This window comes from Varroa destructor, unplaced genomic scaffold (assembly GCF_002443255.2).
Source record: "Varroa destructor unplaced genomic scaffold, Vdes_3.0 BEIS01000003.1, whole genome shotgun sequence".
Lineage (NCBI taxonomy): Eukaryota > Metazoa > Arthropoda > Arachnida > Mesostigmata > Varroidae > Varroa > Varroa destructor.
The window spans coordinates 48141073-48168405 of record NW_019211456.1 but is presented as its reverse complement, the minus strand read 5'-3'; the positions used below and the strand labels follow the sequence as shown (position 1 = coordinate 48168405).

Sequence of the window (27333 nt, the reverse complement as noted above, 5' to 3'; positions counted from 1 at the left end):
CCCATTTGCCGATACCTTTTGCACGAGGACCACTGGCAATCCATGATCCTTGTTTTCTCCTTATAAACGATAATAACATTCAAAAAAGGGACTGTACCAGGTCAGTCTTGATGTGCTGGTTATTGAGGTTGTAATAGAAATATTGCCGAGTAAGGAAATTCGGACATGAATGAAAATACACTCAGATTTAATTTTCAGTGTATATAATTGCCCTCCATCAGGGTAGTTCTGATCTCCTTAGACAGTGCATCATGAGATCACGTGCTGTGTCTGACTGAGCGGCTTTTTTTTGGAGTACTCTGATACCGCGTTTAATCCCCGTCATCATTCTTCGTAGGAAGGAAGACAGTACTTTGGTTGCAAGTGACTCTTTCCATTCTTCTCAAAGATCTTTTATTGCTATCGTCAATTCAACATTAGCCGCCATCACGGTTCCTGGGGGCTTTCCGTTTCCGCGCGTGGATAAGTACGAAACTAAGCCAAATTTCAAAAGCATTCTCGTAACGTTTTCAGAATCAAGTTGGTTCTTGTCACGCATATCAGGTGTGAAAAAAAAAGATAGTCGGCCCTCGGCAGCGTGCTTATTGAGGTACAATTATTACGCCTTTGTCCTTCCAAGACTAGTTGCACGATGGCTAGTAAAAATGTGAGTATACCTGCATACGCCGAGGAAAAGCGAAGCTACATGTAACGAACTTTTCGTTCCCGAAAGACCGGTGTAGGGTCCCCGTCGCGGGGACCCACCGTGTGCTGTTATCTTTCCTTTTCTTTTCGGTGTCACCACGTAACGAAACGTCACACATTCCTTTCGTTGTCTGACGTCTTATGTTGCTGAACATCTTACGCGCGAAGACGAGAAACGGCTCATTAAGGCTGCTACATTTTACACTGCTAGGCGAAAGTTCAGGCACATAGTCGCGGATGTACATAGTAAAAACGACACGGATTTTATGAGATCGAACCTTGGTCTACACGACCTGGATCGCCACGGTGTACTGCTATCGCTTTGCCTATTTATCTAAGAAAAAAAATGGTCTTCTGCAGAGTTCCACTGATCATAGATTCGAACAAGTATCGTCATAGATAACTGACGTTGCTTTACTGTCGTCCCTTCTGCCCGGATATGCCTGTGGTGTATCCGTCATAGTCGAAGGGCCTGTGTGGTACACATGAGGGCTTACGGTTAAGATTGTTACTGGAGTTTCAGGGTACAACTAATCCAAACTAATGTCGATGTTTGATTAGGAGGATGCGGGCTTCAATTTCTCTTGACATCGACTTCTTTGCCTTAAAATATAGGATAGGATGGGATCAGAGGTGGGCGAGATAGTTGAATTTCCAAGCCAATGTGGTATTCGACGCACCGAACTGAATGCAGGTTAAGTTGCCTGAAGGTGAATTTTACACAAATGCATTATCGAAAATATGATAATAGGTTTAGAAGGTACTCTTCACAGAAGTAACACTACTTCAGGCCCAAACCCGTATCGCACCTTTTTCCTTTACAAAAAAAACATACAATCCCTAGTAGAGATGCCAGAACCTGAAGAGCGCGTATCTACAGAGCGGAACGTAAATATTTTTGATCCTGATTTATAGGTGATAATTCAAATTTAATTGAATCGAAGACTACAACTACGCTCGCTAAAATATTTGCGCCAACCCCAGTGAGGTTATATATCAAAATCAGCCATGTATACCAGTATTAGACCTAGATATCATTGAAATGCACACCTTTTGATCACTGTTAGTCCTCTGGTAAGGTCTTTGCTCCATACTATGACCAATTGAGCGCTCATTTTCTTGAAATGCAATCTCTGAATCGTATGGTTTAACCCAACGCCTACGTCAACGGAGATAACTGCCTAGAGACAACGTTTCTATTGGCATTGTCAGCGTTACTGGCATCGCCGATTTTGTCAGTCGCAATCGCGAGCAGCTTTCACATCTTCGATACATTCTCCCCTTCTTACTGACTTTACCAATTGAAACTGTGGTAGAAACAACAAGATAAGCAAACCAGTTTCATAAATCTAGACGCAGTCAATTTCGAGACGCAGTCCGTCGTCGTCGTCGTCGTCCGCAATCCTATATAATATCCTTAGGCCGCAACCGCTGCCACCCCCCCACAAATAGTACGAAGCTTGAGGCAGATCTAAAAATAACCGCGCATTCCCAATGATGTGGGTCGAAATCGCGGCGTAGCTGGTTGCTGCTGCGGCTACAGTCGTCGCATTTTGATGGAAATCAGCAAAGGGTCGCCGCTCGCTGAGAGTCAGCAACAGCAGCAGTGACTACGGCAAAATATCTTATTCCCTCTTCGGCCTAATCTCGACTATGGCTATCCGATGTGTGTAGTAGCAGCGTGACGCTCAATCGTGACAATAGCGTACGCGAGTTGATTCGTGGACGACGTCCCATAATACCCCTATCTGATACCACCCCGCTGCCTTCCCGACGATCTTGGCCCCCCAGGGCGACGACAACATCAGCAATAACGATAAAGATACTGCTTGTTATGATGGTAAACGGCACAGCGTAGTTAATCAGCCAGCATATGTACTCATACAGGCAGGCATTAGATCGTCGTTCGCAAAAAGGGCTTAGACGTGGAATATGGAGGCGATGATCCACCAGGTGATCAATGCAAACATCGGTGCAGTGTTCATACTGCTATCGCAACCTACTGTATACAATATACGCTACAGCATGTTTTTTCCTAATAATACTATTAAAAAGACAGCTTGTTTGTGGGTCTGCGTCTACTCTTGATTTGTTTTTAATTTGTTCAATGGCTTTCATAAAAATGCGATACCTTATATCTTCGTTGATGAGAACGCGCGAGACAGGAGAAAAAATGTTTTTCTCGAATGCTGAGCGAAACGATAAATCAATATGGGTGAAGAAGAAGCAAGCGCGAATTTAGAAGGAGCCAGCAGGGACACTATATAAATATAAAAGCAAACTACAAACACAAGCTAAATAGACCCTTCGTAGACGGGAGCAGCCTCTACCGCTGCTCGTCCATGATTCAATAAGCAATCGACTCCAAGGGGGCAGAAATACATAGAGCACAGGGCAAAGAAGATGAGCGGCAGACGGAACAAAGGGTAGCATAGAGTCGTATCTTAAAGGGCGAACATTGGACTAAACAGAAACACGCCCAAAGATAAAGACACATATTTGTACGTAGGACAAATATTAAAGTCCCCAAATTTTAAACTTAGAATTTCATGATTTTTTCCACAAATCAAGTGTCTATGATTAGAATTCAACGCACACTGTGCCTATATTGTAACAGCTAAACGCTGCTTACTTTTCGTTCCCAAACGTCAGCGAGTATTCGCTTATTTAGTTAATCAAACATTTTATGTCCTTTACCTATGACCATGTTCAGATAAGGCCTAAGAATTGAGCCTAAAGGAATGCTAAACGACGAAAAGGCTAAAATGCGTAGTACGTACACGTATTACGCAATAGATCCAGTTCGCGTCTACGATAGTTTCTCTCTAAGTTGCTAAATCTTCTACGAAGCTACGAAACTAACGAACTTCTTCTACGAAGCCTAGCTCAGAATATATGCAACACATTAAACATAAAATAGCTCTCCTTTGAGAACAATACGTCAGTCAGTCTGCGTAAACGCTTTACAATGTCGTGATATACAATTTGAATGAGATCGTAGAGATATGAGCTTGCAGATACTGTACTGCATTAGAAGTTATTCTTGTGTTAATAGCCCAACTAGGTATATACATTATTAATACTGAGGCCACCGTCTAACGTACATCTTGCACGCGAGTTTGTACACTATTGCACGACGACCGGATATTCGGAACTACCAAAAATAGTCTGTAAAGGCTATAACAAAGAGATCATGGACTTCGTTAACTACCTCGACCAGGCAAATGTATGTTTCCTGTCTTCAAAATAGACAAACGTGCACGAGTCTTTCCAGTCTAACTGTTATAGTCAAAACAATACAAATTTGGGTATCGAGCGCTAGCTCAAGTATCACGATAGGGGTCGTAGTAAGGTCTTTTAGCAATTACTACATCAAATAGATAAGACGCGGACCCGCTATCTCCATCTCCAACCGAAAGCTTTAGCAATAACACAGACAACTAAAACAGAATAACGTACTTACTCGTATACTTATAACGCTCTAACAAGCAACAACAAAAAGGAACATTATCTAGATAGTTGACTATAACTAATCTAAGAATAGTCTGCCAGGCTAGGACGATGATCGACAGCTTAGCTCAAGGCGTCCACTATATTACTTTAATTAGGTTAATCATTACGAAAAACAGATACTAATACGATATAATAGCAAAAATACAGTCTTTCTTAGAAGGAACAAAACGCTTACTAGAACTCAATCGAGGCTGATCAAGTTTTGCGTTACCTGAACTTGTGAAAGGTTAACTATTATCGTATTAGGGCAAAAAAATACTCCGTTTCCTAAGCGGTACAATGACAACGATGAAATTCCGCATGGAACAAATATACATATATGTGTATGTGCTCTGAAAAAAAGCAAAAAACGTTTGCGTACCGTCCAACAGGTCTCAAACGCTGCTGCAAATCGTACCTTGCGCAAAACACTTAAACTATAAGTTCTTTTTCTTTCAACTTCTTTCTTTCTTCTTCTTCTCAAGTTCTTTCAATTTGACTACTTGAACCAGTCCTAGTAGTACTCTACGCATAAACAGTACGAACATCGTATATGTTATAATAGATTTTTCTTAAAAAAAAATATGTGCTTTTCTTTTGCCATTGATAACAAATATCTATTGTCGAACGTGAAAAAAACACTGCCAATTATATAACTAACGTCACCAATTCGCGTATGTAACTTTCAGGCTCAGGATATTCACACTTTGAGCTTAAACGCCATGCATTCCGACTTGGGGGTGTGTATCTGTTCCTGTGTGATGCGTGCCTTTGTTCCTATAGTAGACGATAAAATTATACGCGTTCTTGTCAGTCTTGATGTACTGATCGAGACAAATTTAATCAGACTGTTTGACTTTTGATCCACACTTTTCCACAATTTAAACTCAAACGACCTCTACCATTGTGACTTTTCTCTACATAAATGTTTTGGCCGTCTAAATCTGAGCACTGAACAGTGCGTTGAAAATCAGCATCCGTTGGAAAGCGTATAAGAGCTTCAAGCCGAATAGAGTCCGAAGCCATACATATTGCTGTAGATGGACCCGTCAAGGAAGATAAACTACTTACGTCCACGAAAAAGCCCGAATTTGAAGTTAAGTGAATTCCCCGGTTACAAAACTTTTCGAACTAAAACGATCAGTTAAACAAAAGGTAGTCAAAGACAACGAAGAACAGCACCAATAACACTTTGTTGGTTAACCTCGGTACTTACTTGTTCTTGCTGTGGGTACGGGAAAACGGCAGTGGGCAACCATGCGTCTGTCCCTGCCTAACCGAGAAGGCGTGGAATCGCTTTGAAAACAAGGTGCTTGTCCGACGCACTTGTTTCTAGTAAATCGCCCGTCGCTAGATTTCGATCGATTGTCCTCAATGGCAACAGGGACGGTAGCGGCAGCAACGACAGCTAGGACAATTTTCAGTTCGGTTATTTCGCTTTTGATGCTGACCGCTTGATCGAAGCAGGGGCTTGCTGACAACTAGTGCCGCCATTAATGGTGTATGGAACGTATTTCTATACCCCACTCGTCGGCTTGTAGATATAGCTTTCGGGATGACGACAGTGCCTTTCCGAATATTAGATCAACACAAATAGATTTTAACTACAAAGTCAGCTTTATGCCAAAGTTGAATTCAGTTATTTGAAAAGAGCCTGAACGATACAGAAGTGCCCCTAGTAGGCCCAAGGGTCATATCAGCACTGCCTTCAAAAACTTTATACTGTCTTCGTCATATTTCGGGAACGCACTATTTTTGGCGGTATATGTAGATGTCCCGCACTGATCCTCAAGAGACTGCTTACAACAGCCTTTTAATTTACGCAAACTTGAACTTCAAGCCTCAATCACTCGCATCTTCATATTCATTCCGTTTTAGCCTTTTGTGCCTGAGGAACATTACCTGCTAGGGAAGTGATCGCAGACGTCACTGACGAACCGTAATGAATAGATAAATGGCCTAAGTTTATGGCATTAATATAATCGTACGCGTAATAGGCTCTTAGTGCTAGAAATGAGCGATGGGAAACGTACAGTAACGCGATATCATTTGCAAAATCACGTGAACGTAGCCTTGAAGGTGAAGCTAAATATACCTCTAATGCGGAGGATTCCTCCATTACTTTTCAGACTTATACTCGCCGAAGTATGAAAATACAAGTTGGCCTTCTATCAGACATTATACAACAGATATAATGACACTAAGTGAAAATTCATCAGCAATGCAGCAATAGCTGAGAGCTCAGTTTGGAACATTTGCGAAATTCTCTGCTTAGATCTGCCATATATATATATATATATATGACATCAAATGAGGTCGTTATCGCCACACTGGCTAACCTATTGCGTGACGAGTGGCCGCGGACGAATGGATACCCCTCATATAGTAGCTCCGGTATATGCTTCTGTCTGTCACATAACTGTGAGGAGACTTCACATAAATTTTACCCCTGTCATACTTTCCCCCTGTTTGCTTCTGCAGCATACTTACTTTGTCCATATTGACTGTTAATATCATCTAGTAGTAATAAGATTGATATATTCGCCACCATTGTAACGTGCTAGAAATTATTATTGACCCCATCCACACAACGCTTTGGTCGTTAAGAGGGTACACTCAAAGATGTCATGTTTGGCCGTCACGCCGCCGATGCCATATACAATATAATACAAAAAGTTAACACAAAAAAAAAGCCGTTGGCGTGTCTGCCGCATGACATTGTCCCTAGTTTTCTTTGACAGAGGATTCCTGTCGTAGCTTAGTGAAAAAATCTACTTTCCTAAAGTGTTGTAAATATTGTAAGCGAAATGTTGGCTTTGGCAGTTGGTCAGAAGCGAATGTTTTTTGCGATTGTAACGTTTGAATAACCCTTGGCAAAACCCAACCTCAATAATGCACCCAAGGTATTGTATGTAGACCCAAATACGAATTCTGCTACAACTAATAAGTCCTACAACCATGACCCCGAAAAAAAGCTGAAAATCAAGGACTGAACGACGAATCATCGAGGTACTTTTGCGGCTAAGAATGAGGTAGCCTTGAAGCCCGTAGAGGGAACGCTAGTGGCGAAGTCGGAAGAACGCAGAGAAAAAGGTCGACAGACAAAGAGACATAGGATGAAAAATGAAGGGCTAGAAAAAAAACCTGACAGACAAAGACCTGAAACCAGCTGAAGCAAAATAACTGTACTGGAGATGTTCAGGATTCCGATTGCAACTTTTACGGGAGCGGAGTATTGTTCACTCCAGCCTAGCTGTCGCCTTATTTAACGGTGTTCAGCTTGTGTTCTGGATGCGGTTTAAACGTGAATGTAGCGTTTTGTCGGACCCCACCGTCTTATCCTCTCTCTTGCTCTTCATTCGTACTAGTTTTAGTTCTGGTAGTATTTTCTCTACCTTGTACGAGTTTTGATTCCATTCGCAAAGTGCTCGATTCGCGCTCTGTAACAAAAACGCCAGCCGAGAAAGCAGAGTCGACCGCATGTAGATATATTGGAAAACAGACCGACGAATGTTGGAACATAGGCGGTATCTGGGCCTTTCGCTATTGGTCCTATTTTATTTTACAGGCATAGGGCACCGGCCGATATCATGCTACCAGCCAGGCATGCATGCATGCATGCTAGCAGCTAACGCGACTCATTCACTTCGATCTAGATTTAATCTTCACCTTCCACTATAGTCAAAAAGAGAAATGTAAATGCCGAAATGTTACCGTCTTGTTTGTACGCTAGACCCCGAACCTATACCTTCGTGATCGCTGACCACCAAGCAATAGATTCAACGTAAAAATGTGTAATACAATTATATTGTATATTTTACTAAGCACAGCATATCGATATAGTGACTATACGATCAATTATATCTTGTAAACCAACACTAAACAAAGCAATCACGGGTAAAGCGTTTTAATTGTATAGGGTAATATGGTATAGAGATGATACATGTGGTAGCTTTAGCAATGTAACGCTGCTTGAAAAGTACCAGTTCATAACGTCAGTTCAATATCCGATAATTCTACAATCTAAAATATTTAGAGATGATTAAAGCTCAAAAAAGCAGAAACAGACAAAGCAGCTTGCAGTCGAGACATCGGATTACCAGGCCCACAATGGATAAGTGCACGTAAAAAAAAGCAAGTATGTACATTCCGATATATGCACACAATGAAATCAGACGGTCCAGCTTTAAAACATAAAATTGTATAGAACATCTGAGTTCGAAAGTACAGTTATGTGGTACAATTTAAATGGAAAGAAAAAAAGCTTTGCTGTGTCAACGAAGTGTACCCAGCAAACTAGCAGACGAACTTCAACAAAGGCTGCGTCAACTGAAGTGTGCGGTAGCACAAGCTTTTTCAATCACACACAATTTATCCGTGAATGACTTCGTGACTGGCTGTGAAGAGACAATCACTTGTATCACTTCTGTCATTCACTTTCATTTCTGTCTTATGTCATTGCCGAAAGCATTAAGGTACTCTTCTATACAATCAAGATCCATTAAAGTCTGCATGGCAACCTATGCAATACGCATCCTATGCTCTTGTCATTCGACAGAGGGTTTAGAAATATTACATATACTAGACGATTTCGTCTTGAGCGTCGGCGAACTGACAGTTATAGAAGTATTATATTGTGCGAGGTAATCGTCAGGATATTGTGTATCATTGCAGCAGAGCCATCTTGCTGAAATGAAGCTACCGGGACAGGTCGTTCGTCCAACTTTTCTCGATCAGCGGCCTATGTCCCGCAAAAATCAGCTCGCTCTTTCGATGTTCCGTCAAAACACACGCCGTCCGCTTGATTTTGATCGATGACAACCCTGTGAAATGTACTGGCCTGCTGGCCCGTATAATCTTACAGTACATGCTCCGAACCAAAGAACCTATACAGGTGCCAACAACTCGTGTCAAACAGAAGCGATCCTCAGAAGCGGAAAGGTGTACAGCCGATGATTGTCGCTTCGGCCTTTTTCATTTTATCCAGATTTAACGATTATCACTAGACCGTGTAAGCAACGAAAAGATAATGAAATCTTCTGTATTTCACGAGTTCTGACGTAGTTAGATCTGCGTTTTAGACAAATATCAGCAATAATTCTAGCGCGTAATGAATACGTTCATATCCGCTGAACGGGACGAACTAAGCCAGAACGATTGCCTGGGCGCCGGAGCACGAGTCTAACGTCTTCCCACTTCTGGCGTAATGTGTAACAACAGGTTATATTTCGCATGTGTACCCTCTTTATCAAAGATTTTTACCTCGGTTTAAAACAGCTGTAGGTAACATGGTTACGAAATTTAGCTCAGTACGCAACATTAACTATTCGCACTGCGATCTTTGTCCTGTACTACAACTAGGCCTGAACGGCCTTCGAAACGTGACATAGTATTCTCACTAGGCTCTAAGCTTTTTATATACTTTGCAGGGTAAATCTTTCTTTTCCTAATTTGATCTTTTGCATAAACGTTTCGGGTAAGTGGCTTGTAGGAAGTTTGAATAACCTTGAAGCATAATATCCATACCTTAATGAAACTTGGAAATATATATATAATGACCTGCAAAGATGTTGAGCAAACGTCATCACAAGCTAGTTCCAAAGTCTCAAGAAGGTTACCCACCAGATGAGACCTCCATTTCATCTTGGGGACGTCTTTGATTCAAGAGGTCGATTCTGTATCGCGGAGTATCTATGAGTTAAAAACACACTTGTTGCGCGTACTTTTATGGGGCAAGAGGTAACTTTTGATTATTAGATACATACGTTAAAGGTCGCGCTATGCTAACACTTCCAACTGGTAGAAATAAACAGTCCCCAGACGCAGTTAATTCATTCGCTTTGCCCTAGATGGGCGGGGGGTGAGTGTTTACAGGAAGCTACTGTTGCGGCCTAATTTGATGCAAGTTAATTGTGACTTTATATTCCATGCATCCACCCTAGTTCTAGTGTTGATGAAGATATTTTTCTTTAACTGTTTTCAACGACTTGAACCTGTCGCTCAATTTCTCAAATATATGGAACAAACAACCTGAAACTCTTTGAAATATTTGAAACAGATTTGTTAACTCAGGCAAACAATTTGAATAACCGGGAATGGAATATCCAGCCCGTGTATGATAACAAAAAAATAATTATAGTCCATTATAAGACGCTAGCGCATAGATAGAAATACTAAAGTGCTGAATAGATGGTGGTCCGCGCTAAGCACGGATTAGCTAATCCAACATACTACACAATGAGAGCAAGACTATTTGAGTATCTCTGATAACGGCCAAACAATCTCCCAACGAGTGAACTTCGGCAACTTTTTTCAATGTTATTATTTTATAAATGTTCCAGAGTTATCCGCTACGGCAGATGTCGTCATCGACTCGTCTAGTAAGCGGTCCACGATCGTGGAGCAATCCATCAAGAATTGGCTATGTGAGGCTAGCTAGAATAATGAACAACTCGTTCTGATTTTGCCACTCGATTTTTCTGGTTATTCTATATTCAGGCGAAATTATATTTTTCTTCCAAACGCTATCAATTTCATATTGACCATATATGCAGAGGTCAAAGACTAGACTAATTAAGCATACGGGAACTTTATGCATAGAGCTCCCCTATGCTTAATTGCGTTCATATATAAGCCGTTATCGGCTTATCACACGCCAATACCCTAACATCAGCTAGAGATTTTAAGATCTTCCGTTATTTGGGTCCTGTACATTTTGAAGACAGATTTCACATAAGAAGATGCAGGCATTTTACTCTAATCAACCGATCCGCAATTCCGTTTATTAGCAAAAATGGCGATAGCAAAGTTTTATGAATTACAGTAAGAACAGGGTGCACATAAGTCAGTAAAAAAGTCTAAAAAAATACTGTTTAAATAAAAGCAGGACTACGCTGCGATCCAATATTTTGTTTTAAACGCAGCGAGCCTGGGATATCTGTCTATAAGGCTCATGTGCAATCAATCATATCTGTGAAACGCGCGCATCATTATGCCAAGTAACTTAACGAACTGTAGTTCGTTGCCGTTTTGCACCTAACTGCTCATGGAGCCAACGATATTGGACATACTAGTCTCTGACTCCTGAAGTGGGTCCTTCTCTCGACCTCAGGACGTTGTCTTTTTATCAATGGGAAAACATGGAGGAACAACAAGGCGGTTGGTTTGCATGCCATTTAAAAGGAGTGTTTTCATTTTCTCTACGGTACATTAAGATGACTAACTTCTTCCATCATCGAATCTACGAGAAACCCCTGAAGATACCCGCAAAACGATCGATGATTTTTCTAGCTACTATACAATGCCAGAAACGGGATTCCAGCAGCTGCCGCCGTCATACTCTGACGTGCAGTGACAGAAGTCTACCAGTGAATCCATCCCAAAACGCGCTTGTTCCGTAGTTCTCATGGATTGCTGCAAAAGAGCGCCACAAGCCCATCGGCTGACCGGACGATCAGTCATTAGATGTGCACATTCACACGTACAAACGCTACAGGGATTGAAAGATTGAGCGAGTCGTCACGATTTGCAACAGTACCTAAAGGGTTCAGCTGTAGCCTCGAGTCTCCGTTGCCGTTATTGCTCCCTGTGCTTTCTGCCAGTCATCCAGTTGGCCCGTAAGCCCGTTTTAAAATCTGGTGAGCCTTTTTACTGTGCTGGTGCTGCACCGGTGACGACGACAGTGGCCCTTGAGGCAAGCTAAGATGCTCCAGAGGGGTTGTGACAGAGCTAGTGGCGCTGGTTGTGGTGTTGGTAATGCTCTATTCTGTACAGCAGCGGTAGTAGTAGAAAAAAGAGAAAACGATCAGAAGTAAATAGCTACATGATCAGCTTCGTTCGGTCATTGCCGATTCGATCCCGGACGAAAAAAGAAGTATATGAAGGCGTGAAGAAAAGTTAAAAATATAAGAGAGATAGGGAGAGAAAATTATATTAAGCGAGAACCAAGGAACACTACGGGCGTCATAACGGCCAATATGACCGTCAGAAGCGGCGTGAATCCCGCTACCCGCATTGGTACATGACGATTGTTATTGCCGTTCACACATTTGCTATTGTTGTGGTCACTGGATGGCGCTGGATGGTAGTAGGGAAAGAGGATAGGCCGTTAGATGAGGGAGAGAGACCATTGAGAGGAACAGCTCTTGAGTGGAGACATCACCATCACATCGCTGAAGACAGGTACACTCTGAGGAGCTGTGTACGTCTGCGAGGCTCTCATACAGCCCCCACAATCGTCATCACACACACACACACAGAGACACAAGCTTACAGATAGGCGTGTAGGCCCGCATGCATGCGTTTGCGAATCGAACAAGGCGCTAGCAGCAGACAACGAGCAAACTAAGGCAAGCTAAGTCAACCAGTGCGGACTAGCTTCAGAGCAGTGCTGCTGCTGCTGTTGCTATAGTGCCACGAGGGTTTTGCCGCTGCGGCAGCACGGAGAGAGGCGGGGCCCCGGGTGGGTCTTCCGTCTAGCCGCCAGGTGTGTGGATGTCGAAAAGGAGGTGGCGCTCTCCCTCAATCCCATCAAGGGCCACTGAGCGTCCGGAGCCACTACTATTACTACGGGTCCAACCAGACCAGTTCTTGGGCGGCGCCAGTCCCCTCAACCATTGCCTTGCTTGCAGCAGCCTAAGGCAGCCTCATATGGCATGGCACGAAACAGCAGCAGAGTGACGTACCAACCATTAACTACCCTGGATTTTACTGACTTTTCGATGCGGATTCGATCACGGAGAACGTGCGCTAAACCCCTATTCACCGTTTCTAGAGTTGTTCCCGCTACCGGCTGCTGCGACCATCACTATTACTATCGCTACGGTTTCGGTTGCAGTATCAAGCTATGGCGTATCTTTGCACGTTTTCCTAAACAGTGACGGCGTTAAAGAATTACGTATACTTGCAACGCTGACTGTCCGATATTGTATCTAGCTTTCATTCCAGCGGGCACAATCACATCAGACCATATAATATTGCACTTTGGTGCAGCATGAATATTTGCAAAGTACTTTCAGCCAGAACCGTCTGTTTTTACTTCGTCTATTGCGGATTCATAGTGTAACTTCAAGAAGGGGCAATGGCCGAAGCCAAAATACACCTAGCATAATGCTAGAGCTTTTATGAAAGTCGTCAAATTGCACCGACGCCAAGAACTATTTCTTCGAATTATTGGTATGCGCCCTGAAGTACTAGCCATTCTGCTATTTAATTACCTGCCCGCTGAGTCTGATCTAATTAAAAGTACAATTTACGTTTAACAATTAAACGCAAAAGCCGGAAAACCATTGTCATTGCAGAGCTAGATTGTCGGTTTAACTATTTATAGTGATATATACGTATGGCTGTAGCGCATGCTACGTTTTTTACTTCCTCTCCTCTCACCTCCTCATCTCCTTCTTCATAGTCCTGCACGTCCTGGTTTCCGAATGCAGATCGTGGCCACTCCCTCCCCCTCCTGTCCTCTCTTACCTCTTCTCGCCCTAGTCGTCATCATCAGTTGACAAATAAGGTAGGCTCGTCCTGCCATGCCACACTTACCTCGTGCCATATCTTCTACTCGTTTAAATAGCTATTGTTGTGCAACGGTGTCGATTATAATACAGGGCGATTTGCATACAGTTGCGTTATGGAAAGAAGCCTTGCTATTATCTCCTTCGATGCTGAATTCGTTAAGCATTCGCTTTGTTACTGGTCATCAAGGAAGAAGCGAAAGGAGTCGCAAACGACTGTCGCCGCAGCAGCTGAAACACAGAACGGTACAGTTAAGCACTTTCGGTCGACGTCGTTGCTAGGTGCCTTCCTCGCTGACTGATCGCTAGTCGGCCACCTGCGCATCAGTGTAACATGTGGCCACCGTGGGACGCACGTTGTTGGACAGTAGCACTTCGAAGTTGACCTAGGTGACCTAGTGAGGGCAAAAGCATCTACTCCCAAAACCGAAGAACTGACGAACGAACTATAGCCGAGCTAAAGTCGCCGACGCTGACGGCGCAGCAGCAGCCGCAACGCTACAGAGCATTAGGAGCCAATGGAGTCGAAGTGACAGTGTGTTGTTGAGGAGAAGGGAGCCGTAGTAGCAGCAACATTGGCCCTTTCCTCTTTCGTTGAGGACCACTGCCTCAGTTTCTGCCAGCACCGCTGTTGCTGCTCTTGCTGTCGTGGCCGTCGCCACCGCCGATACGACAGCAATGGACTGGCAGACGGCGGCGATTTGCTCTTCCATCACTCATCACTTGCTTGGCCCATCGCCCTTGGCGGTTCCACGACATCCTCGCTTCAACCGGCGCTCGCTGGTATATTGAGACACCGTCAGTTCGATTCAGTTGGTTCGTTTCGACTCGAAGTGGGTCACCTAGTCTAAGTAACGCATGGCAGCAACGGCGGCGGTGACGGTGACATAGGCGGCGTATCAGAACGAACGCGCAGGCCAACGAGCGCGAAAGCGAACAAGCGAACCCGTGAATAGAGGTTGAGGAAAGATGGGAGGGCATTGGGCCTCAGAAGATATAAAGTATGGGAACGGAGACGCAGATAAGGGTTAATTCCTCTTGTAATAATCCTCATCGCCACCAACAATGCTACTGCAGACATCATCGTCGTCGTCGTCGTTGTCGTCGTTGTCGTCGTCAACATCATCATCGCCAACATCAGCCACAAAAATATTGGCTAGATTTGTGCAAATGCGCTATTTTGTTCCTAACGGCATAATCCTATTCATCTGAATTTGTCTGGCCTTCTTTCCAATTTAACGTATCCATTATATTATATTGTAGGTCTCGTTGGCACATTTAGGGCCGCAAGGCTAAAATGGGCCAGGCCATCTCGGTCGCTTGATCGAAGAAGCTATAAATAAATGCGACTCGTGGACGAATCCCTAACACGGCATGCCTGACGATAGATGAAGAGAATTAAATGATGTGGCAGCGACATATTTCTAGTTTACGATGTTATATCCTACCAGGCCGTGTCGAAGCAGTCGCCAGTGAAATGAGAGAAGTGGCCGGACGCACCGCTAAAAGCTGCTTTACACTACCATTGCAGATTCTATCTGTCCCGACAGGCTTGTTCGGCCTCAGCTGATTACGTGATTTAGGCATGGAGATAAACTAGCTTCTGCCAAACTCATGATTGAAGCGATCATCGACCCTAGGATATTTCCGGTGTAAAATGTTCATCAAGTATATAAACCGCTCTATTATAATAGCATGTTTATCTACACTGGCCATTGTCACCTTGTCCGGTTTGCTATGCAGCTCGCCGAGCAGTATCAGAGTTCAGAAAGGTCACCGTTGATCGCTGTAGCCATTGCGAGGTCCCGCTTGTAGGTAACTATGTACTATCTACCTTGAGACAGACATGTTAAAGGCTAAGCTGCACTATTCGCGTAGGCCTTAATACGAGAAACCGTTCTGGATCGCAGAGGCATCCAGCCGCGACCTGGTTAGATAGATCTTTGAGCAAGGATTAACTGACTGTAAACGCACAGCTTGGCTAAAGAGCTAAGGAAATGAGAACCTTAGTTTTGCTACGACGGATGTCCTGCAGAATTTCGCTTGCCAAAAATAATCTTATGGAGCATGGCTTTTCTCCTTCGATCCTGTCCCAGGAGTCACGTCGTCCGTCTTGGTTGCGAAGCCACCAGCTCTGCGCCGTGCGTACCCTTCTCTATTGCAAACGCTGACCCAGCCAGCGCATACTCAGATGCCGGTTGCTTATAGATCAGTATATCAGACGGGATTTAAGAACCGCCTGCGGGAATCGCTGTTACAGTCTCACCGGATTTGTGTAGCGTGGCGTAGCAGAGTAAAGGTGCCCTTTATGCATTCAGTTTCTGGACGAGCGCGCGAACTCACAAAACGAAGCGATACCCATAAAGAAAGGGGACGTTATTGTAGGGCCCGTTGAGAACGCACGAATGTAACAGCTGTCAGCCGCTTTTATAAGGTCTAACGAATGAACGACCCGGGCCAATACCGCGTCGTCAGTGAAGAGTCTTCGCTTTTATACGCGCACGTTTGGCCACCCTTTAGCTGAGTCTTTTTTTATTTCAAAAATCACCATTAGCAGAAGCAGACCCACTACATTCTATAAGATAATAACTACCAGGCTAAGTACGTAACCGTGTGCGTCCCTTACAAATACCAATCGACGGCAGTGATTAAGAACATTATTATTTTCACTTCGCATTTGTTTAACGGTGATAAATATCTTTCCTATAGTAAGATATATGACTGATACGTGTAATGCAGTGGTAATAAATTGAGAACAACATCTTAGCAGTAATCTAAAGTAAAAAGAAGCCTGAATATCTTGAATAGAAAATTTGCTAAGCTTAATTTTTTTAAAAATAATGATCCGCTTAGTTAGATTATGTTAGCAATTCGGAAACAATCGTGAGCTTTATTTTAGCTTTATTACGTAGTGTTCTTCGATGACTGTAATTTAGCAAAGATACATTAAAGTGAAAGAACGGATCCTATAATCTGGTCGATTTCAGTAATTTTGCAATCGGTTGCGTCAGGCAAAGGGGGCCTTTATAATTGTGTAATAGGTTGTTTTTGACCCATGGCAGCTCACGCGAGCATCGTTTTGGACACTTCTACAATGTAGGGGCATTTGATTCAGGGTCTAATTTAAATCACTCTTTTACCATAATATATATATATATATATATATATATATATAACAGGCGTAATAAACGAGCTAACAACTCAATAAACCGGGTTATAGGGGCAACTACGATAGATGTTGCATTACAATCTCTCAATGTCGTACCTCTCAGTTGGTATGAGTACCAGGACCGCATTTTTTGAGACCTGCGATGAAGCTGAGTATTAGTCCACGTGAATATCAAATATAATAAAATTTCTGCAGTTATTTCTATTATCGAAGATACTATGCTATACATGCCCTTAGAAATTCAACGAGCCTGATAGAAAAACGTTATCGAGCATAGTTGCTAGCGCGCTCTTTTTTTTTTCAAATTACTTATGAATATAATGCGCTTTACATCTATTTTGCAGAAAATATAAGCTAATCTAACGGTTGACGTTAATTACCGAAGCTCAAACCTATAACGTAACAGTAGCTTGATCGTAGAGAAATTTTAATATTTTTTTAGTAATTCTTTATTTAGTTGTTGGTTTTGGAGCTAAAGACGCTATATTTCAAAATGGTCCTTAATTTGCTGCACTTGTTTCATTTTTCGCAAATTTTCTATGCGATCGCAACGCTGCGTATCCGACATTGCCTCGCTAGCTACTAGGATCGTATAGGAGATTAAACACCAATGCGAATTAACACTAAATATCGTTCGTCGAGATCTATTTGAGCTGAGGACCTCTAGTCAAATCAAATTGGAAGACCGCTGAAGTGATCAAGCACAGACTCTGCTCGTCAAGCCGACTAGAAAATAATCAACACGTAGGTACTGGAGCAAGAGACAGAGAGAGAGAAATAGGGAACAAACCGCTCGCAGCGTTCTCTACGCGATACACTTGACTCCATAACGCTTCGACGACTCGTGAAATCCTAACAGTTTTTTTTTACACGCAAATGATTCTATCATTTGTGAGCTTGTGCTGATGATACTGGAAGTCAACATCGTCGCATGAATGTACTAACTCATGTACATTACGCAAAAAACCGTTGTTTTGCGCATGATTTCAATTGCAGTTTGCCCTCTCTTGAAGCCATTAGAAACCTACGCGTACTCCGGAAAAAGGACGCAAGTAAGATCTTATTTTAATTGTTCGTCGCGGTTTCGGGCCTGTTGTTGGTCACTGTTGAGGTTTTTCATCAGCTTTTGTTATTTGTGTTTTTGCTGCCATTGTTATTTTCTATTTTGTTGCCTGTTTTAGGAAAACGCGTAGCTAGACCATGGCTATTGGGGAATCGGGACTGAGGTCCGGATAAGCGACGCTAAAAATAGATCCGCCACATCATCATTTATGTATCACTTATCCATCTATCTACAACACAACGCTTGGTTGTCTGAGTTGTTACATGCTGCCATTACAAGCTGCAGCCGACATTACCTCTCGCGACTGATACGGGCAGGCACTGACTGTTGGCTTACTCGGCGTAGGCCATCCCTCTCTTGACCCGTTTGTCCTCCCGGCTCCCTTTTTCTGCCGCGCAGAACAATAAGACATAAGCCTCTGGCTGCAATTTTCCATTGTAGACAATTACATTGTTAATTGTGTTACCATTGTCGATGCTATTATAGAATAATGCGTAGCCATTTTACGAAGTTCATTGAAGCTAGTGTGTGACTTCATTTCGTCTAATAATGATGACTAAATCAAATCTAAAAACGACCTTGAGCGAACGAACGACCTCCTAATAGTTGCGAGTAAAAAATGGGGTTATAACACCTAACGCTAGAAGCGAGCCAACGCATTCTCGCCTGTGTACGTAGTATAGAGAACGAAAAACCCAAAAAAAACAAACAGAAAAACCGACGAAATGAAGGAACCAAGTTGGGGGAAGGCGAAGGGAAGTTCGTAGGCTGCAAGAAATAAAAAAGAAATCTAGTAGCTTTCATTGAACATCTACAGCTAAATCAGAAGCGGACAGCAATAAAGGGAATAACAATGTCGATAATAAATGTAACTGTCTATTGCGGGTAACTATTTGTCGACAAAACAGTTGCCCCGGGGTATCTTTTTTGCTGCACATCGATAGACTACCGGATCAGTCGATGCGTTAGCATTTTCCTGTTGGAGTAAACGAGCTCACTTAATTCGTCTGGCAGCTAGGTAACCAATTCGGGTTTCGGTAATTTATCAGTACACGCTCGCCTTATCACAAGAGTTTCCTTACTGAATCCTCGATCTAGAAGCCGCTTTTCGAAAAAGCGGTTCCTCGACCCCTTCAGTTCGATCCAATCGATCTATTAGGACTGTCGCTTGCTTTTTTTTACAAAAAAATATATTAGAGAGACAGGGAGAGGGAGAGGGAGAGAGGTATTGCGATTCCTAGCAATGTCTACTAACCAGCAGAGATCACAATGGCGGCGCTAATTGGCATAGGTCATCTTCGCTGATAAATTCGCCGCTGACATGAGAGTAACGCGCCGCAATTAATTTGTCATCATTGCACGATCGATGTGTTTATATCGTAACTTTGTACGACGTAGGTATACGTGGCATGTGCACGCTTCTCTGGATATTTAATTAACTTTTGATTAATGCACGTGGTCTACTAAAGAAATTAGTCGTAGACACAAGATACAACTAAATCAGAATCATTTGCTGTTAGCCGCTTATGGAATAATTTTTTGAGCAATGTATTACGCGGTAATGACCTGTCTCCGTTTCTTTTTCTATGCAAGTTGTTATTAACTCCATTTACATATATTCAACTTATACGGGCACGTATATTATACTCTGCCTTGTTTCGCACCTACAGGTCGTCACGTCAATATGGTCTTCATAGGCATAATTGAAACTACCAAAGATAGAAAAATGGGAAGTTCTCATTTGGCTAGGCACATCGGTACTCGGAAACAGGGTAGAGAAAACGAGTCTCCAGTCTCTCAAAAGACTACTAGTTCATACCCGAGAAGTAGCTTTTACGCCAACGAGCAAAAAGCTTAGAGGTGATTCCAGTTCAATAAAACGGGGCCGCAAACGCTCGTGTCTGAACAAGATGTACAAAAAAACTAACAAAGCCCAAAAACTGAAATACTAAGCATTTTCCCGTAGTACATTTATTCGATTAGAACGGCCTCCGTTAATTTATAACGTTATAATAAAAACTTCCGTTAATCAAGTTCACAGCATTGCCCTGTGGACAAAGCTTTCTGGGTTACCACGCATTACGTCAATGCGTCGAACTGCATTTGGCAACGACAAGCTGCACTGGGTTGCGCACCGTATGGGCTTGCTGACAGGAGCGTGTGAATTTCTAGCACAATTTATTCCCATTAAATGAATAATGCACGCAATCGGCACCCCTGTCGTGTTTTTCGCAGCATACTCGGTGGAAGGATATTGACAGCGCTCGGACGCTTCAGACATTAGACGATGAGGGTGCACTCCGATGTAGGGGAGTCAAAGCAGCCTATCTCTTGGGCTAATTTGGATCAACAAGCCGTTCAGAGGTATGCGTTTGCTATGGTCCAAGCTTTGATTCGGGGTCTTTGTGCAGCTCAGAATATCTCTTCTATAATTAGAAGAGTTTATGCCATGTCCTATAGTAATCTTAAGGTAAAAGAAAAAAGTAATGTCAATTCTCAATAAAGTTTAGCATCATTTCGTAGTCGAAAGAGCATAGTTGTGTGCGACGTTCATTAAGCTGATTACAGAAACTGAAGTATTTCTTTGTGCTGGGTCAACTAGAAAATAGACAATAGTCACATTCTGAAAAAATGATTTCCCAGTTTAAAAGTACTACAGGAGCGCGCTGAGTAAAATAAAAATACTGCTTAAAATTTTTTTGTTTTTTTTATAAACGTCGCGCCATTTTCACTGTCGAATTGACAACAAGGGCGTAACAATTTCGGCATTAGTGAGAGGTATCTGCCATCGGTAAATTCTATTCACTCACGTTATCGTTGATCTACAAGCGATGCTCACTGATCTGATACGCAGTGAGAATTATTTGAATGAGGATTGCGATTGACGTCAATCAAGTTGAAATGCTGATCCTGGTTGTCTGTGCTACGAAGATAAACACGTACAAATTTAAGTTATTAATAACAACCTTGTAATTATTTCTACTATGTGCCCATTCAAGCCACCGTTTTACTCGGGTACACGTTCATATCTACGATGAGAAATCACCGTCACCATTATTAGTCAGTAGATTACTTTAACTTTAAACTAAAACTATTTTTCCTTATAAAAACTTTTCGGTTGTTTGATGACTGAATGAATTACAGCGGTTAGTGACATATATAGTTGCTGTTATATAAAATAGAATATTTTTGATCTCCGCCCTATCAGACAGTCGCTATCAGAACGTTGTGTTATAATTACGGTGCCTGCCAATTTTCTGTGCCATGGCCAAACCTCCGCCACCATGTGTATAGAGTGATGTTCAACCTTTCGTTACCGGGACGAAGATTCGCAAGGGCAATATTGTCTATAGCGACGAGGGTCGTAGCCGAGTGAAACTCAAACGGTATTTTATACGTAGTGAATTAATCGGGCGTAGTTCATTTTGAGTACAGTTGTTTCAGCCCTGCTTCTTTTGGCAGGTTAGGTTTCCTGTACTAAGGAGAATTTTGATTCTTCAGGTCACTAGTATGTTTACATTACCTATCCGGCCCAGGTCTTTCCTGAACGGTCCAAGAGTCATCTATTACAATTTAATACGACAAAGAAATTAAGCACGTCTGCCTTTGAGGCGTTAGTCAGGTTATTTCCGTTGAAGCCGCTTTTTATCCTTATATTATTCCCATGTATTTATAACGCCATTGGAGGACGCTGAATTTCTCATGAATACAATATCCCTCCCATCAGTGAACCTAAAGTAAAAGGTTTGCGCTTAAAAATAGTAATGACTTTTTTATAATTTCGAAAATATCAGCGCCGTGTCTATAATATACGCCGAGCTACTACATATCCATATTTATTATACTTATTTTTCCAAAAGCAACAAAATTCACTGATTTCATTTATCGAGATACTTTAACTTATTAGCATTCATAGAAGTATAGCAATGAAAGTTCGTTACCCCGATTTTATGATGCTTCTTCCAGTACGATAGCAAAACGAACGGAGGTTGCTTACCTGATATCTGAGTGAAGACATTCAATGCACGACAACCTACGATACCCCCTATACACGGTGTATGACAAGCCAAGTTGATTCCATCAAAGAATGGGGTACAATATATAGCATAGATACAATATGAAGTGTATTAATGGACAGTTAGCGTACTAGGCAATTACAGGCGTGCTCCATTTTTTTTCCGAAGACCCGCACACGAATTAAGCAGAATTAATTCAAAAACAAAACGGTTATTTTACATTTGGCCGTATGTCAGTATACAATTTAAGCGACATATGGTCTAAATCACAAATTTTCCTATATGTAAGCTTGTCGTTCCACTTTCCCGTTCCATTTGCAACCCGCCCCTAAATGTACCATATACCATAACATAAATATGGCGCTCAGAGGGATTTTACAAATTTTTAGCAATAAGACATGAGGCAAATCTACGAAAGCTCGATTTATTCAAGGTCATCAGGGAATCTTATATAGATTTTTGGTATTTTTCAATTTGTGTAGTTTCATGCTTATTAATCATCCAGTCCCCAAAAAGGCCGAATCCAATAAAAAACAATTCGGTCAGTCTCCCCCAATAGCGCTGAACTTTGGTGATGCCGAGACAATATTCAACTGGACAAGTGGGGAAGAGTTGTTGTCTCAACATGTTTGTCTTTCCTTACGATGGTAAACACATCAGAGCGCTATAGATCGGCGCACGCCTCGAGTCAAATCAGTGGAACCCCAAACACGACGCGCTCGTTTAGTTTTTCTGCAACTTAGGCCGTACCTAGTTGAACTTTTTATCAGATATAAAACTAATATGGTTATTTCTACGGCGTTCTACTTTAACAGCCTTAATATTGTTTACGCATTTAGAGGTAAATTGCACTTTAAGATAGCGAAGCTGGCATCAATTCGTTATGTTGAAAATAGTACGATTTTTTTTAGGTTGTAGGCGCTTTACGAGAGGCTTCTAAATATCAGATAACGAGCATAATAGCTAGATAAAACGATGAGGGTACACCGTAAACTAATAGATGACCGAATCCTTCGGTGTGGGGCGCACCTTCGGACAAAAGGTGCATTTGGCCTCTACACACGCAAGGGCACATGGTTTAATAGTCAAAAGAAACGTACAGTTAAAAAAAAAATAATTTAAAAAAATCTAGTGAGTTACGCTGAAGATTGTGGCTTGTTATATCTACTAATGCGACTAACATACAGGAATGGTTAGAGAGAGCTGAAAAAAATATATAAACTACATTCCTGAATATAAAATGTGATACGAACATCTCAGATTTGTTTGCCGCAGTGGGTTTCCTTTTTAATTCGAAGGAAGAACTTAACACGTGTTCTACTCATGCGCCTGCCCTTATTCCCTATAGAAAACAGGTTACCGAGGTAGCTTAAGTTGGTACAATGCAACTCAAACCTAATTTAGCTAAAACTTAACTCCTGCATAAGGTTTTGCAACTATATGAGCGTTACATAGGCCGATACGAATATCTAGGTAAACAAAATCTCAAAGGGGCTTTTCTACAATAGCAGTTGTGCTTAAGTGTGCCTGAGAGGCCACCCAGCAGCCATACTTGTGCAGTAAGATAGTTTAGGTGTCACCAATAGTCTTGGTGAACTATTTATTAGTCCTAAACAAATAGGTGTATCTGCGGGATATAATTGTAAAGTAAATAGGCCGGCTAAACGTACGCCACTTAAATCTCTCCATATTGTATGCAAAAAAAAATAACTTGAACCGTCATGGTGTCCTTTTCTCTGATTATAGTCTCTTGTATAGGGAAAAATGCAGAATAGGAGACAGGTTATTAACAATATGTTTAGCTATAGACCTAGGTTTCAGAGTCAAGTAACATTAAGCTCTAGTCTAGACCACTAGGTCGTAGTAAGACTATCTAGCAAACTGGGCAGAGCTGTGAAAGTTAAAATTAATATCTCTGCATATATCTTTTGATGATTAACGGTAGATTTCCATTCGAGCAATGGGCATTCATTGCGTCCTATGAAACGAAGATAAAGCCTGGAGACGTTAAACGTAAATCTGTCCTAGAAATGTATAGAAGTCTATCACAGCTGCCGTAAGCCATAGTTGAAATAATTAGGTGTTTTCTAATATAGCTTCGGCTGGCACACAGGCTATTACCAAATGTTAATTATCCTTTTAATAAAATATTCCACTTGATCCATCTTATCAAAATGACAGTTTAGCGAAAGTTTAATCTTCTTCTAGCGTAGCAAGCATCTCTATACTGCGCGCAACTTCATGGTTCTTTGATGTTAGCGATATTTTTGAATCCTTGTGTAGGACCATTTGCGCAGCGGTTTGACCTGGATGGCTTGATAAATTATGGTTAATAAGAAATCCGAATAACTACAAATTGTTTTTAGTAAACACAATTCAAAAATTTTTCGACTGGCTCATTATACGAGGAGTAGGCTTCTTCAAAACATCAATATTCACCGTCGCCTCTGCGCTATCCTACGTTACCGTGAATACTACCCTACTAAAGACAATAACGCTACTATAAGTAACGCCGCGTATACGACGACGCTCTAAGACACGTCGAGGCAGCTGCAGCAATGGCGTTTGGCGGTCAAATATGACTGGATCACGACAGGGCAGACATAGCGTAACGCCAATTATAGAAAACGGCGCACCGATAGTCGCAAGGCTATATATATGTTTGTTTGTGTGGAAGTAGCCCAACAGTATTTCCCTGTAAATGCGAAGTACAAGCGGCCAGTTAGCGCGTGGGTCCATCACTACAAATAAAAGCTATTTTAACATTGTACAGCTGGTTTTGACAGTTTAACTGCTATTAGACCGAATTGATGGGACCGATCCGCCTGTTTACTCTCGAATAAAGGCAGCAGTAGCACATCTGCTGACGCGGCCGGACGTGGCCTGCCATTTCTTCTCATCTGATTTTCCTCTTTCGATGCGTTTCTGTCTCTCTTGTCATAAATTATTTAGGGTACTTCGTATGTATGGCTGATGCCAATTAGCGGACTTTATCAAATTGAGAGGAGCAATCTCTCTCCATTTTTCCTGCTTGCTGCTACGCAATCTGTCCAGTGCGAAGAACGTGACCGGCCCCGCACGCCGCATGTTTTTTAGTTGTCACGGGAGCAAGTAGGGTTATAGTGGTTGGAGGACGGTGTGGCCGAACAAACGGAGAGCCCAGACTGATGATGATGGTTGGCCTGTCACCACAACTTTGACGTACTTGCTAGTTCTACTACTGTGTCTGCCGCAATTGCTTGCTCTAACTAGCGATACGATGACTTTAACGTTAGCTCACCTCTAGCGTTTCAAGCTCGAGCTCTTCGGATTTCAGCGGCGACCATGGAAACGAACGGCAAAACACGAAACTACGAATGTGGTCGTCAATATCGTTTTTAGCCAATGAACAAGCGAATAAATACATAGACACGCACATGGATACACAAATACGCGCACATATTGGACATACACAGACAGATACCTGACAGACTAGAGCGGCGTGCAGACAAGATGGGGACGCTAAACTTCAGACTTTAGCTATTTTTCTATAGATGAACGGGAGAGTAAGAAGGCACGAGACACGAATAAGACAGTTACTCGATTACTATCGGAAAAACACCGTTTCTGTTACAAGAGACCCATACATAGTATGTTCAGAAACATAACAAAATGGACGGCCGCAAGGGAGTCCCTTCGATGTTTCACACATTAAGTAGCCACAAAGTGTCGGACCTTAGAAAGGTGGAAAAAGAAGCACAGAAGAAAAGTACTGTCGCTCGCAAATATGACTAGGCATAGGGACGCATACTCGTGCGTGCTAAATGAATGAAATGTAAGTACGTTTCAAACGCAGATAAACACGATAGAGCGCCAAAAACGGGTAGTACATGAGATAAATTTCCCCAAAAAAGAAATACTAGAATCAAGTACTAGAATCCAATCGTAAACACTGCTTGTACCCACATGTATCTAATGACCATGTATGTAACTCTAACTGCAATTTTTTTTATAGGATTTAAAGGTTAGCATCTGAAAACTTCTCGGTGTGATCGTACGTGTTACTTTAAGCAGGTGAACGTACTTAGTAGTCATTTTTAGTCGCAATTAGTAGTACGTTTAACATAAAACTAAACTATTTTTTCACACGATTCTTATGTGCTTTATAGTTACCAACTTTTGATTTAAAAATAATATATCTTAACATAAAGGTACGTACATAAACATACATACTTTTAGGTCGTGCAAGTATACGCTCAAAGCATCGAAGAATATGATTCACATCTTGTTATTCCCTTGTCCTGAGGTTGTGTGCCATTTTGCTACTAACATCCTGAAGAAGGATTTTGGTCATTTCTTAGAAATACCGAGCACACAGCATAGGGCCTCCGTAAATAAGGCGAAAACAAACAACGACCAGCATGCAACGAGGCCAGTGATCAAACGCATTCGGCCCAGCAACGATGGGTGGCCGTACCAATTCGGTCAGCAGATGATGCCCGAAAGGGATGAAAACATGTGATCTCTAGCGATAGGCTTTTGCTTCATTTCCTGCCACCCTTTCATCACATCGATTCGTTTATGCTGCCGCCACAATTGAGACTGCAGCAAAACAATGACAAGTAGCAGTTGTAGCAGCGACAGCGTGAACAGCAGCGGCTATATTGCAGTAACGAGTGCATTTTACTCGCCCAGAACTGACGATCCCAAAGCCAAACGAAGTATTGGATTTCTAGCTGCAATGCAACAATATATTCCCAGTTGTAAATATCGATAACGGCTACCATTGGTGAGAGCCTTCGGATGTCGGATACGTAGTAGCTCTGCTGCACGTAGGGTGAATTGAATTATAGCTTCTGCGCTGCGATACATCAACAGCAACAACAGTACCACTAGCAGCGGCAGCAACAACAACAACAACAACAACAAACTTTAGCATCCGCACTTAACCCGGAGTTTGCTAGCCGTGTTATGTAGCATGTTTCAGCGCTTTTGTACGTATCTGTTTTTCACAGCCTGTTTCAAACCAGTAGCGTGCGTTGCATTTAGATTAAGAAAGAGCTAGCTGTTGTCAATATAGCCAAGTGTATGTGACAGGGCTACCATCCATGTAGTAGAAATAAACGAATATTGGAAGGGATAGTAAAGTGAGGCTGTATACAACAGCTGTCGATTGTAATGCTGAAGCTAGTTACGTCCACAATGGCATGTGAATGAACAAGGATGAAACCTAGTACCTACCGAGCGAAGAGGAAACATGCGGAATAGGACAACGCTACATTTCTTGAGGCATCGAGTGCGAGGCATTAAGACGGTCGCTGTGACTCCGGAAGTAACTGTAGCCGACAATCGTCTTAGTCGTCATTAAAGACGGCTGAGATGGACGCGACTGATAGACGACCGACAATGCAGTAACTG

At 42.3% G+C, this 27333-nt stretch overlaps 1 protein-coding gene across 1 annotated transcript in view; it reads left to right on the top strand.

Moving 5' to 3' along the window:
* Nucleotides 1-27333, top strand: part of jeb (low-density lipoprotein receptor domain-containing jelly belly protein) — a 92342-nt gene that overhangs the window by 48728 nt on the left and 16281 nt on the right. The window lies entirely within an intron of this gene.